This window comes from Cricetulus griseus, chromosome 2 (genome assembly GCF_003668045.3).
Source record: "Cricetulus griseus strain 17A/GY chromosome 2, alternate assembly CriGri-PICRH-1.0, whole genome shotgun sequence".
NCBI classification, from domain to species: Eukaryota; Metazoa; Chordata; class Mammalia; order Rodentia; family Cricetidae; genus Cricetulus; species Cricetulus griseus.
In genome coordinates, this window is record NC_048595.1 from 199,766,796 (window position 1) to 199,782,019 (window position 15,224).

The following is a 15,224-nucleotide window of genomic DNA, read 5'->3' on the forward strand; positions in this document are numbered from 1 at the left end:
CCCTCCCCTTCTCCACCCTTTCCTGGCTCCCAGCTCTGGAACAAAGAAGGAAAAAAAACAGCAATATGATGAAAACCAGCAGCTGCTGCTGCAGACTCAGGCTGGGGGCTGGGTGTTTACTCCATCTGTCTCTTTGTTTTGTTCCTATCCTGTTACTTCCCTTCCCCCTGAGGCCAGAATAAACCAGAATATTTCTAGAATCCTTTGTTTCAGAGTGGTGTAGAAATCTGCAGTTTGTTCCATATTTAGGTGTGTGTAGGTGAAAATGGCAGAGATGGAATTACCCTGGAGCATCTAAAAAAAGATGCGGCTGTGTGCCCTCCTTGTTCTGTTTTAGGCAGGCTGCCTATTTACTGTCAGATAGGGCACCTTACCATTTCTGCAGTGCCTTGTGCATGCTAGCTTAATTTATGCCTAACCACAGAATTAACCATTTCTGTAATGCCTTGTGTGTGTTAGCACAAGGATTAAGATATCCTTTGCTTATTAAAATCTCATAGCAAGTGAATACCACACTGTGGCCTGTGACTGCTGCGTTCAGATCTAGCACTTGCTGAGAGGGAGTAAGTGGCAAGAAGGCAGGCAGCATGTCTTCTAGGGATGGCTGTGCTGCTGCTGTTTCACTGTCCTTGGCTTTTCACCATTTAGCAGGGTCCTGGTTTCTTCTCAAATACATGCCAAGGGAAAAATGAGATGTAGGGCAGTATATAGGTTAAAATAGAATTTAGAAATAGGTCAATCAGTACTGTCTATGGACTTAAAAATCCTGGTTCAAACTATAAAATGCTTGACATTTAAGACAAAATTATTGTGATGAAGGTATGTTGGGTATTTTGAAAGCCAGCCTTTTAGAACTACATACTGAATTGTTTACAGATATTTATAACTGGGATTTCTAAGTGGGCCAGGGGCATTAGTAAAAAAGAATTGGAACAGTGATTTATCATTGTTGGAGTAGCCTTATTATCCTACTCTATTTGGGGATATTTATTTTTCTCATAATTCATCTTTTGAGAAAGGAAATGTGCTTTGCACCTAATACCTTGTTTCTGTCTTTTTACTCACCCTAGCCCACTGTTCCCTTGCAGTGTCCCAGCCTGTTCCTTCACTGCCATGCAGAACCCTTGCGTGGGGAGGTGCCCGTCCTTCCTGTCCCTGCCCACCCACACCCAAGCAGAGCTTTTCTCTACACTCCCTGAGTCACTGTTCTGGGTGTGATGGGAAAGGATCTGTGAGATGCTTAGTGACTAAAGTGTCTGAGTGACCAAGGTATTTGTGAAGTGCCCAGACTCCTAACTGCTTTAATGCTTCTCCCTCACATTTTCTCTGCCCCTTCTTTCTGCCCAGCTGTCAGCATCTGGTTCTTAGGTGTTCTGACTGGCTTTATCTTTGTCCTTTGAGTTTATTCATTTCTGCTGGTTTGTCTGAACCCATTCTTAGAGCTTGCACTTCTGTAATGACCTATCTCTGTGGGGTTCAACAAATGAGTATATGTTTTGGGTCAAGAGGTCAGTGATGACAATATGGTCACCCTGGGCATGCTGTTTTCCCCTGCTGTGGTGCATACTTATAAATAGCTTTAAAGTGTTAGGGGTTTTTTTTCTATGTAGTTTTAACTGTAAGGAATACAAACTGAAAATTATCTACATGGACAGTATCTCATGACTGGACTCTCCTCATCTTTTTTCAGAAACAGTTCATGTGGAGCCTGATAGGTGGCCTGTAATGTGGTGTGTGTACTTAGTGATTCAATGTCTGTGTTACCATCAGAGGAATTTTGTTATTGTTTCTCATGGGTATCGTAAGATATTCTTGTTTTTCAAATACCCCTGAGACATTATGATTCTTTTACAAAGATCCTATTTTATGAAAGAGATTATAGTAGTTACAAAGTCCACCTGTCTTGCTGTGTTTACCAGGGTATCCTTGAGCTTGTGGTGAACTTTCTGCCTCTGTCTCCTGAGTGCTGGGATTAAAAGTGTATAATCACACATCTGGCTCTCTACCTGAGTTTTTATATAATTTTTGTCCCAGTGCTTGTGATCACATCCAGAGCCTCAAATATGTTAGGCCCCAAATTTCATGCTTGACTCTACTTGCCTTTTAAAAAAATGCCTGTGGTACCTCTGTGCTAATGTGTTTGTGTACTACCATTATCTCACACTAGGCATTAGACAAACAGCATGTTCACTAGTGATGGAGGTTCACCAGTGTTTGAAGACATTTGAACTTTTTCCTCCTTTCATGTTTGTTCTCTTTTAGTCATAGAATATCTGACGTACAAGGGAGAGTTGTCTGTGGAATAGAACCAGCACCTTATCTTGGGCAGAGAGTAGTGTTTCCTCCTGGGTTAGAGAGTGAAGATGACTGTTGGGTAGAGTTGCTTTGTGACAGCCTGCACCTTCTAGTTTTGTGGATGTTACTGGTTCTCCAGCCAGTTTATCAAGGGTGTTTTCCCAGAGTTGCTTGTTCTGTCTCACTTACTCATTCCCACCTGCAATTCTTAAGAACCTAGTTTCCCAGATGTCGGGCAACTCCCACTCCTCCATTTCCTGTTTGTGTTCTTCTTTGAGAGAGGCTCAGAACAGGAATTCCTGGGGAAGTGATGGCTGTAACTGTGGGACTCTGGGGGCCATTAGCTCATTGCTGAAGTTGGGGAATAGTGTGCTATAGAAGGACTTCCTTTCTGTGAGCTCTTAGAAACTATTACTAGCGATGACTGAGCAGTAACTGTGACCCAGGGCTGCTCACTTTGTGCCTTAACTCTGTCTTTAGATACTGAAAAAAATAAAATATTTACCCCTTTTGTGCCTTAATTTCTGCTCCTTGAAACTTGAGCCTAACATAGATATCCAGGATTATAACAGAAATGGTCTGTCATCTTAGGTTTGTTTTGATGCAAAATAGTTAAAGAGAAAAAATGGGGTCCCTATGTTGGACAGCAGGGGTGCCCTTTCTCTTCTTGTCACTGCCCGGCACTCCCTACTGCATTCAGCCATTTTAGACAGATTGTTTTTGCCCCCAGCTAGCTCCATTTTGTGTTGGTGACGCAGGAGAATAAAAAAGGTTAGGAAAGGAGGAGTTTGACTGGGAGGGAGAAAGACAGGCTGAGGCACAGCTATAGGCTGAATCCGTTACTCAGCAATTGCTCACCAGGGACACACCTTGCTGCAGGCTGCTCGCCTGCATCTTGAGCAATGGATGCGGCAAATCCCTGCCAGCTGAGCGAAGAACAAAGTGGATGCCTGCTAGCAGTAGGAGGATGCTGGTTGTTGAGACAGCATAGTCCCTCTTCATCTAGACTCTTAGGTCTGCACTTATATGTTTTTGATAGTTGCCTGGAAAGAAGCAATTATCCTCATAAATCTAGGAATCAATTTTATTTAAAAATGTTTTTAAATGAATGTGCACATATGTATAAAAGAGCCATGTAAAACATTCTTGATAATTTTTAGAAATCAAAAATGTGGGCTAGAGAAATGGCTCAGCAACTTACTGTTCTTGCAGAGGACCCAAATTCGTTCCCAACATCCATGTCAGGTAGCTCACAGCTGCCTGTAATTCCAGCTCCAGAGGGATTGGAATCCTCTGGCCTCCTTAGGTACCAGCACTCACATAATTAAAAATAAGTGAAATCTTTTATTTAAAAGGAAAAATGCAAACACTCTTATATATCCACCACCCAGTTTAAATCAGTCTTGCTTTACCAACCTGTATCAACCCCTTCTTTGCCACTTATTACTAGTGAACACGCGCTGAGCTTTCATTTAACCTTAAGTAGTTTAGCATGCACGTCAGAGAAATATGCACTTCTCATGTTATATGTAGTTGATAATCATGACTCACATTTGAAAACAAAGCTGGTCATCATGGTGACATGAATTGCAGACCTAGGGAAGTGGAGAGAGATGGATCCTTGGTGTTCATTAGACAGATAGCCTAGCCTGATTGGTGAGTTCCAGGCCAAGTAAGAAGCCTTGACTCAAAAAAAAAAAGATGGCTAATCCCTGAGTAATGACTCTGTGCTTGGTACCCACCATTACACATAGGATCACACATACACATTTTTGCTTATTGTACAAAATGAGTTTCATCTTAACATTTTCTTGTATATGTGTGTATATTATATTTTGCTTTCACTTACTCTTCATTGTCACCCTCCCCTACTGTTTCCCCCTTCTTGAAGCTAGTTTTTATTTTACCAGGGGCCTTCAGTGGCTGCTGATTGATAATAAAGCCAGACTTTTCTTCTTGGGTTCTACTACCAAAACAAAACAAAACAAAATTTCTATCATCAACTGTCTGGCATTTAAATTTCTGTTAACCTTATAGTAGTTTTTATCAATTGTTTATTTGAATCGAAGGCAAACAATACACAAAAGCCTACAAACTATGTAGTTGGTAGATGCAGGTTCCTTTTCAGCTTTGCTGCCTTTTTGTTGTTGGTTTTTTTTGTTTGGCTGGTTTGGTTTTTCAAGACAGAGTTTCACTGTGTTCTGTGGCCCTGGCTATCCCGAATCTTACCCTGTAGACCAGGCTGCCTCAAACTCACAGATCTCTGCCTTACCTATGCCTCCTGAGTGCTGTTGCTGCCTTCTTTTTAAATAGTGAATATTCAATGCATATGTCACTAGATCTATTTTCATATATCTTGTGCCATCTTTTAATTTTTGCCTTTATAATTTACTTACAGACTTTTAAAGGAAAGATGGAGGCTGTCTTAGGCTGAGATTGAAAATGTGCACAGCTAGACTTGCCTTTTTCACAGAGCAGAGCTTTTGAACTGAAGGGTTTCCCAAGGAGATTCACAATACAACAGAGTAATTCTCTCCCACCTGCAGAAGGAGATGGAGCTAGACTCTGTTTTCTCCTGGCAAGAGTTTAGCCTATTATCACCTAAAGTAAAGTTTGCAGACTGCTCTCAACACAGACCATGCCATGGAGATGAACCATGATTTTCCTTTGAATTCAAGCAGACCTTTTAAACTTTGGGAGTGTGTATGTACCCACTGTTAGTCACTGTCTCCCTGGGATGGATGATTCCACACCTTTAGCGTATTCTCCCAGATGCTGCTTGTATTTAAATATCTGCTTGAAAAGACCTAAAGAGCTAATAGTACTTGATGGGCTATTTTACAGACAGCACATAGTAATTCTGTGTGTTTGTCATGGCTTTTTCATAGTTTTTGGACTGCATTTCCACTCCACCCCCATGTTCTTTTTGGTGATTTCTGAGACTAAGTCAAAGGTAAATGATAAGATAAAACCTCTTGCTTGATATGCTTGTTCTCGGTTTTTGAAACGAGTGACACTTATGCAACCATAGTTAACAGCCCATCCCTTTGCTGTAGGAAAGAGCACAGCACAGAAGTTGTAGGTTGTGGCTTATTGGCAGAGCCAGCAGGGTGTCTCCAATATTTGGAGACCATATTAGCCCTGTACCTTGCTTGGAAGCTGTAGGTCTCACTCTGAAAGGACTTAGAATCAACTAAAGAGGTCAGTGTTGCAACAGCTGGGAACATAAAAACAAGGAGTCAGCTAAATGGTAGCAGTCTGTGGGGGGGGGTGGGGGGATGGATGGGTGTGGGTGCTCACACACACGCATGCTCTTTTGCAAAGAAGATTCTCCTTTTCCCCTCTTTCTTTGCTGAGCTGATTTAGTAGGAGGTTTGATTATCATGGGCTTCCATGCTTACATAGATCGAGTAAGGCTAGGACCCACAAGTCCTGGCAAGGTTTTATGTTAGATGCTATAATACCTGTGTACTTAATTAATGCTGAATTTTTGTAGCAGAGCTGGGAAGGTGGCATATGAGAGCATCCTGTGGGTTCTTGTGTATTGTGACGATTTAATTCAGGTTGTCAAGCAGTGTCAAAGCTGAACCAGAACTAGCTAAGGATGTGAGCATGGGAATGGTACATAATGCCTAGAGCCATGCCTTTCTCACAGCATCCTGGTGCCTAACAGTTTGAGAATTTACATAATGGTATCATTCTACAAATCAAACGGTTTTTATCTGTGTTCCCTTGTTGTCTTTGCCTGTGCTAAATATATAGCATGTTGGCGAAGTGGGGGTATATCTTTGTTGAAGTGTAAAAATCATGTGTATGGGTCAATAAATTTTTTAAACTGAAATTTAAATCTATGTAGTCAATACCTAGATGAAGAACCAGAGCAATACCAAGGTCTATGTGCTCCACAAACCCTCTTTCATTGATAATTGATCACCTACCCCCAACCCAGAGTACCCATCATCCTTAACACTAACATCACAGGTTCCTTTTCCATGGCTTCTATTTCTATAGTCTATGTTCCTGTTTGTTCCTCTGACAGTATCTATTAATTATCATCTTTAGAATCACTTGCTCAGCACCACTCTGAAAAAGCAGACCACTAACTACAATTGAACACCTGTCTGCACCAAGGCTGCTTAATTATATTATTTGTTCCATACTTCTCAAGTCTGTCTGTGCTGTCTGTAACCCAGGTGTAACCTTAGGCCATGCCTCCATCCCTTACCTGGAACTCTCCTCCCCTCTTATTTTTTTAAGCCTCACTGACAGCCATTGTTGTACATTGATACTTCAGCTAATGAAAGTGAAGGTGTTACTCATGTTCCTACCACCCTTCCCTTTCTTTCCTTCAGATGATGTTTGGGTTCTTTTAATGTTTAGTTTCTTGCTACTAAATAGAACAAAACGGAAAACACACACAGAAACAGACACAGACACACACACACACACACACAGACACAGACACAGACACACACACACACACACACACACACACACACACACACACACACACACACACACACAAGATGGTACAATTTAAGGAACTGCCATACAGTGAAGATTGTTTTAAACTACATTTCAGTTACTTTCTGGAGGCCCTTAGAACTATGACTAACCTTCCCAGGAAAAACAGCCACCGTGATTTGTATAATAATCACTGAAGTTTGCATTTACGAACACTGTGGTTTGCCTATGTTTTTCCTCTTTTGTTAGCATTTATTATATGTATTAGTGGATTCATTGTGGCATTTCCATACATATATATTGTGCACTTATAATGTTCACCCAATTTCATCCCCTCTCTCCCCTCTCCCCTCCCTCCTCTCCAGTCCCTATAATAGACTGCCTTCTATTTTCAGATTGATTCTTTTTTTTATTTTTAAAAGCTATTCCTTAAAGAAAAACTCTTATTTGTCTTTTTGTGTCTGGCTTATTCCATTCAGTATGTCCTCTAGTTCCTTCTGTTTCCCTGAAAACGACAGGATTTCTTTCTTCTGTTAGCCTGTGGTTTCCAGTTGTCCCCTTACTCTGCAGGCTTTTCTCTTCTCAGGATTCATTTGCTATAACCGTCTGTCCTTGGTTTGTGGAGTCCTGTCTTCTGGATTTTGTACTTGTTTCACATAGTGTGTGCTCTTGTTTGCTGCATCTGCTTAAAGTAGTAATTGGAGCTGAAGAATTAATCAGATTCAGGCTGTATTTATTTTGTTGGTTCTTGCCAAGTTATCTTCTTAATGGATACTAGGTTCTATAAATCCTTCTCTTCAGGAGGCACATAGTATCTGGTTTTCCCTTCTGTGTTGTTAGCAGCTGTTACTGGTATACATAGGATTGTGTAATTGTGATGATTACAAATAAAAGGAATTCTTATATATTCCAAATATTAATGTGTTGTCAGTTATGTCTATTTCAGGTATCTTCTTTGTTTCATTGATTTGTGTGGTATTTTTTTTAATCATGTCTTTATGAACAGATGTTCTTGTAAAGAGCTTGGGGTTATCAATCTTCACAGCACAGTTAAATGAATAGTTTAGAAATCCTGGGGACTGAATCCAGGGCTTCAAACAACTTTACATATCCAACCTCGTCTTCCACCCTGTTTGAGACAGGGTCTCTTGTTCACTGCTGCTTACACCAGACTGACTAACTGGCCTGTAAACTTGTGATGATTCTCCTGTCTCTGCCTGTTTTTGTCTAACATACTTATTTGAAACTCTGGGCTTAAATCTACCATTGTGTTTTTGTTTTCCATGTGTTCTATTGTTCCATGTCATGTGTTGATTTCATCCCACTTAAAATATTTTCTGGTGTCTGATTTGATATCCCACTTGACTCCAGAGTTATTTAATTTTTGTTCAATGTCCAAATAGTTAGGAATTTTGTAGTTACCTTTAACTGAATTTTAGCTCGGTATTGCTGTGATAGTTATCCTTTGACATTTGTTCAGGATTGATACTCACCTAGCATGTTTTAAATTTTGTGCTATATGCTACATACACACAAAGTATTTTGTCATTTTTTGATGTATTTTATAAATTAGATCAAGTTTATTAAATGTGTTCATATTTTGTTTGTTTTTTTGTTTGGTTTGGTTTTATTTCTTGGTGTGTTGGATAGTTTTATGTCAACTTGACACAATCTAGAGTCATTAGAAAGGAGGGAGCCTCACTTGAGAAAATATCTCCATAAAAATCTGATTGTAATGCATTTTCTTAATTAGTGATTGATGGTACCATTGTGGGTGGTACTGTCCCTGGATTGGTGATCCTGGCTTCCATAAGAAAGCAGGCTGAGTAAGCCAGTGTCAGCATCCCTCCATGGCCTCTGCATCAGCTTCTGCCTCTAGGTTTCTGCCCTCACTGCTTTCAATGATGAACTGTTAATATGGTGTTCCATATAACCCTTTCCTTCCCAATTTGCTTTTGGTCATGTTGTTTCATCACAGCAATAGTAACCCTAAGACAGTTTGTTTTGGGCTGGGCTGACCTTGATCTCACAATCCTTTTACCTTAGCCTTTAGAATGCTTGAATTGCCAGCATGTGCCAGCATTTCCAAAGAGTTACTTGTTTTGATAGTTACTATAATAAGGATGTTAATTCTTTCACTATCTGAAAAAAAGGACCTGAAACAGGAAAATCAAACAGAAAACAAGCAGTGATGCAGAATAGACCAGCTCAAAAGAATTAAATACATTCCTATGAAGAGATGAAAATTAACCAAACATAGTAAGTATAACATGTCTTACAAGAGACACATTAAAGACAGAAATATATACCAATGGTGAAACAGGCAGAAGAAATGCCAGTTATAAGAAATACTAGCAAAAAAGAAAACTGCTGAAGCTAGACCAGTATCAGACAGAAATGTCTTCTCTAATAACTGTGAACAGACTCATTTTATAACCATACAGGGCAAATCCACAAGGAAAACAGCATAATTCTAAATTGAGTGCATTAACCAATTTAGTTTCAAAATATGAACCAGGGTACAGTTACATAAGATCAAAGCAAAACCAAAATTCAACTGTGTAAATAGCTCAGTGTCTGACATTTGGGACTCACTTGTGCATTTCTGAGCTCCAAAGGGCTTGAGTAGCCTCATCTCTCCAGCTCTGCCATGCACAGCACATATAGCTTGTTTCTTAGCCTCAAGCTGGCTCCATGCCACACCCGCTGCTGTCCTTGGTGCTCAACCCACAGTCCTGGTATCTCAAATTCTGAGTCTCACTGCAGCTGTGAGGCTGCACCTTGACCAATGCCTCTCCTGGCTTCTCACAGTGCTAAGCATCAGCTGCTCTTCATGGTACCTCATGCTTTCCAAACCACCACTTAGGAGACTCTTACACATTGCCAGTTCAGCTGCTAGTTTGAGATGCAGCCTTGGTCTCCTCTGGACCACAGCTTCTGTGTGTTGACCCTGAGGAAATAACTTCCTGGATTTCACCTCAGTGATTCTGCTCTCTTTAATCACAGATGATTTTTTCAGTCCTGGCTAACCAGCAGTAATTGTCCCAGTAAAGCAAAGGTTTTACTTTACTGATGCTGGTTTCTTGTTAATCACACCTGATTCTTCAGCTCCAACTAACCGGAAACCACAGATTCTTTTTTTCTCTCTCTCTCATTCAAAAGTGTTTTATTGAACTTATTGGAGGCTATAATGCTAAGGATAATGGGGGAAATAATATCCATAGAAGACAGATCACAGCTGAATAATGAGAATATTGTATGCTCAACACCATTTCTTTCTTCAGTCAATGTTAGTGTTCAAAAATGCTTCTCTCACCTGAATCAATGAAAATATATCATTTTCAAATAATTCCAAAACCCTTGAACAGACATGTTCTGTGTCTCTAATGAGTCACTTGAGTCCTGGCTTTCATTTCCCAGAGCCCAAAAGTAATCTCTCATCATTCATTTCCAACATGAACATAGTGAGGCTTCCAGGTTATAGTCACAGAATTCATGGCATCTAGACATCTCCTACTCACAAAGTAGACCTGTTGTGGCTCTCTTACATCCCTTACTGTTTCCAAGAGCTCAGAACAATGTTGGGCAAATCTGTCTGGCAGGACATCACCAATGTCATTATAGACTTCATCAGGGGCAGGGTACATCTCCAGAGTCAGAAGTCTCAGGTTGGCAGTGTGCTGCAGCAGCTTATTAAGGCTTGACAGAGATAAGAAGTTCTTCACAAAATTCACCTCAACCAGCCTGGAACATTGGCTCAGAGCAGGGAGGAGGACACCTACTTGAAAGTCCATGAACATACAGCCCTTAAATTTTAATGTCTGCAGAGTAGCTGTCAGCCTCTCTAGCAGTCTTCTTAAAAGTGCATGACTTAAATTTATAAAGCTGACACCACTCAGGTCCAGATGTCTGAGCTGATGGATGCTTGAACACTGGCACAGATACCTCATGTCTGATTCTGACAGCATGCAGTGAGTGATTGCAAGGGTCTCTAAGGGACTCTCCAAGGACCTGAGCACTTGGTCCAGTCTTTCTTTCAGGAAGAAGACGTTATTCAAATAGAGATGCTAGAGCTTGCTGAGTTGGGAGAACTGGGAAATGATCTCTGCAAAACACCATTCTTTCATCTCTCGGGTCATAATCCATTCCAAAGGCGTGAAGACTTCATTGATAAAGAGTTTCTGAAGGTTTCTCATCATGCCCAGGCCAGGGGCAAACATTGCAAGTGTTCTCAGGTCCCAGCATGCATTTACTTACAACTCCTGTATAGAGCTTGGCTCAGATCCCTCCAGCAGCTTTAGGGACTTATAGACAGGGATAGCCCCAAACTCCAGCTTTTCACAGATCACCTGCAGCACATCTTTTCTCTGCTTTGCCCACCAGTGGAAATACTTTTGGTATTTACAGAGATGACTGGACTTGAGGGAAAGGTTCATCATTACAGTCACAACCTGTTTTCCCTGTTGTATGGGATGACCCCCCACTGGTTGGGTCTCACTAATGAGATCTGTAGAGCAGACACCATCTTCTATTCCAGCCCACGCCTTCCAAAAGTTATGTTGAGCATACCGAAGATCAAGCACTTTTAATTTGCAACTCCTAGGTCCATCCTTCTGCTTAATAAGCAAATCAAGGCCATCAAGCACAGCCTTCAAGGTCTCCAGGTCGGGTCTTCATCAGGGCTCTCACAGGAAGGCATAGGAAGGGCCAGGCTGCCACCATCACCCTCAGGATGTTCGATTGTTGGCCATCAAAGGCGCCTTTGAATAGTGGTGGGAAGAGTTCCGTGGGCAGGTTCTTCAGAGCAGCAATAGCCAAGGCTTCATCTTTTAGCAGACTTCTTGTTTGCCAGCAGCTGGAAAGTGGATGGGGAACTCCAGATTCTTTTTTTTTTTTTTAAGATGTATTTATTATGTATACACCAGTCTGCCTGTATGCATGCCTGCACGCCAGAAGAAGACACCAGACCTCATTATAGATGGTTGTGAGCCACCATGTGGTTGCTGGGAATTAAACTCAGGACCTCTGGAAGAACAGCCAGTGCTCTTAACCTCTGAGCCATTTTTCCAGTCCCAAACCACAGATTCTTAATACAAAATAGCACAGGAATAACCACTATAGAGTTTTGAGGGACTTCCACTCTTACCTCAAAACGTCACAAGTCAGGTCTCTGTAATCTGCATTTCTCTCTGCACTCAGTGGATTTTCCAGCCCTTAGCTCTAAAACCCTCCCACCATTCTCCTAATGTAACATGGCCAGCTCCGTCACAGTAATCCCACTTTTCTGGCACCAATTTCTTCTCTAGTTGCTTTTTTTTTTTTTTTTTTTTAATTTTTCAAGATAGAGTTTCTCTTAGTAGCCTAGGCCATTCTGTGGAGCTTGCTTTGTAGACCAGGCTGGCCTTGATCCACCTGCCTGTGTCTCCTGAGTGCTGGGATTAAAGGAGTGCACCACCACCAACCAGTTTTCTATTGCCAAAATACCAAAACTAACTTGAGGAAAGGGTTTATTTCATTTTACAGCTTAGAGTCCATCATGAAGGGAAGTCAGGGCAGGAACTCAAGGTAGGAAGCAGAGGCCATGGAGGAATGCTGTCTACTAACGGCTCTCCATTGCTTGCTCAGCCTGCTTTCTTATACTGCCTAGGGGTGATACCACCTACAGTGAACTGATGTGGGCCTTCCCACATCAGTAATTAAAATGCCCACAGACTTACCTGCAGGCAATCTGATGAGGTAGATGATCCTTCAGTTAAGGTTCCCTTCTTTCCAATGTTCGTGTCAGGTTGACTGACCAGCACAACACCAGAACTTAGTTTTGACTACTTACGTCATGCTTTCCTTCTTTGTTTTTCTTTCTTTTCCACCACCCCAATTTTCTTGAACATATTACCTACAGTTTTTTGTTTCTTTATTTTTAAATATTTGTTTATTTAAAGAATCTCAATTTTGTAGCTCTGGCTGACCTTGAGCTCTCATGGTGGTAGTTCTGTCTCAACCCCTCTAATGGAGGATTATAGGGCTTATGTGTCTTACTTTGGTTTCTGTTGCTGTGATAAAAGATGACCACAAAGCGCCTTGGGGAGGAAAGGCGTTATGTTATCTTACAATCCTTCATGAAGGGAATTCAGGGCAGGAACCGGGAGGCATGAACTGAAGCAGAGACCATGGAGGAACACTGGTTACTGCTTTGCTCCTTATAGTTTGCCTTCCATAGCTTGCTTAGCCAGCTTTCTTACACAACCCAATACCACCTACCCAGAGGTGGTATACCACACACAGTGAGCCAGACACAGCAATCATTAATCAAGAAAATGCTTTGCAGACTTGCCTACAGGTGATCTGATGAAGGCATTTCTCTGTTGATACCAGATGTGTCAAAGTTTGTGTCAAGTTGATAAAAACCAACAAGTACAAGATATGAACCTACACCACGAATGACTAATTATGGCTGTAAATCCTTTTGCACTTGCTCCATTAGCTGAGTAGTATTGTGTATGTTAATTAGATTTTTTTCCCTTGAAATTTGGATAAAGGTTCTTTTTGGGGGGGGTATGTTTTATAAATCTGTTTTAAGGCTAGATATTGTACATAAAAACTTATAGCAACTCCAGATGATGTTAACATTGTCTGGAAAATTTCTTGCAGTATTTGGGGTTGAGCTGTGCCAGGGCTTGTCTGTTGTTTTGGAACTGTCTGGGGGAGCCCCATGGTTTACCATTTCCAGGTTCACATTCACACTCAAGATGAGTCCTTTTGAGTTCCCAACTTAATGAGGAGAGCCACGCTGTACTCCTTACTTTGGGCAGATCAATTTACCATTTCATAGCAACTGTTCCATGTGTTCAGGGTGGTTTTCTGAACATTAAACCAGCATTTTTAGATCATTTTCCTTTAAGTTGTCATTTTTTTCTATATTTATTAGACTATTTTCATTATATTGGAATATTTTTAATGTCATGGGACCAAACCAGACTATCTTTTGTTTAAAACATTGATCATGTGTGGTAGAGGAGTGCACATGTTCCATGGCACACACATGGAGACCAGAGAACAGCTTGTAAGAATCCATTTTCTCCTTCCACTGTGTGGGTTCCATCCAGGAGGCAAGTGCCTTTACCTCTGGGGCCATCTCACCAGCCCCAGACTGTCTTTCATACCATCTTAATTTCTTGTTATGACTGGACAGGGTTTGGGGGGATTATAATATAATATATAAATATAATATATATAATTATATATAAATATAATTATAATATTATTACATCATTTTCCTCTTCCCTTTTTTCCCTGTAAACTTTCCCACCTTGATCTCTAAAATTCATGGCCTCTTTTTTTTTTCCCTTAATCATTGAAGTGGAGAGCCAGTTGTTGTAGCACTGTGGATTAGATCAGAAATCAGCAATTGTAGCCAGTCCATCTTGTTATTAAGGTTTTTTCTTGGATCACAGCCATCTATTCAAATAGTCATTATGGATCACTGCTTTCATATTTTACCAGCAGAACTAAGTGGATGTGCTAACCTAAATTATTTATTGTCTGCCTTAGTTAGGATTTCTGCTGACATGAAACACCATGACCAAAAGCTGCTTGGGAAAGAAAGGGCTTATTTTACCTTCCAGCTTATAAGAGGGAAGAGGGAAGCCAGGGAAGGAATGCGGAGGCAAGAGCTGGAACAGAAGCCATGAAGGGACACTGCTGGCTCTTCATGGCTGGCTTAACCTGCTTTCTTGCGGCACTCGGGACCATCAGCCCGAGGGTGGCACTGCACACAGTGAGCTGGGCTCTTCCATATCAGTCATCAATCAAGAAAATGCACCACAAGGTTGACCAATCTGGTAGGGGCATTTTCTTAGCTGAGACTTCCTTTTCCCCAGTGACTCTCACTTCCAGCTTATGTCAAGGAGACATAAAAGTAGCCAGCACATCATGTATAGTACTTCAGTCAGAAGTTAGCCAGTCCCTGATTAGATCTTCCTTTGTTCATTGATGTGAGTTGGTTTGCACCTGTTCATGAAATTTTTTCTATTTCTGTAGTCATTTGACATGTTTCCATAGTAGCACTCTATTTTAGCTTTACTCTACTTACTGTATTTTGTTGACTCTTTTTTGTTGTCGTTGTTGTTTTTCGAGACAGGGTTTCTCTGGGTAGCTTTGGAGCCTATCCTGGCACTCTCTGGAGACCAGGCTGGCCTCGAACTCAGAAATCTGCCTGCCTCTGCCTCCCAAGTGTTAGGATTAAAGGTGTGCGCCACCAACACCCGGCTTTTGTTGACTTTTTAGTACTTACATGGTACCTATATCAAATTACACAGATCTCTACACATAATAAATTGGAAACAAATGTAAACTTTCCAGGCATGGTAGCACACACATTTAATCCCAGCACTTGGGAGGCAGAGGCAAGTGTATGTCTGAGTTTCAGGCCAGTCTAGTCTGTAGAGTTGAGTTTCAGGACAGCCAGG

General features: G+C 41.1%; 1 protein-coding gene and 1 pseudogene across 4 annotated transcripts in view; one reads left to right on the forward strand and one right to left on the reverse strand.

Moving 5' to 3' along the window:
- Positions 1–15,224, forward strand: part of Diaph1 (diaphanous related formin 1) — a 92,973-nt gene that overhangs the window by 58,599 nt on the left and 19,150 nt on the right. The gene's annotated exons all lie outside the window — the stretch shown is intronic.
- LOC118238280 lies at positions 10,204–12,594 on the reverse strand (annotated as a pseudogene).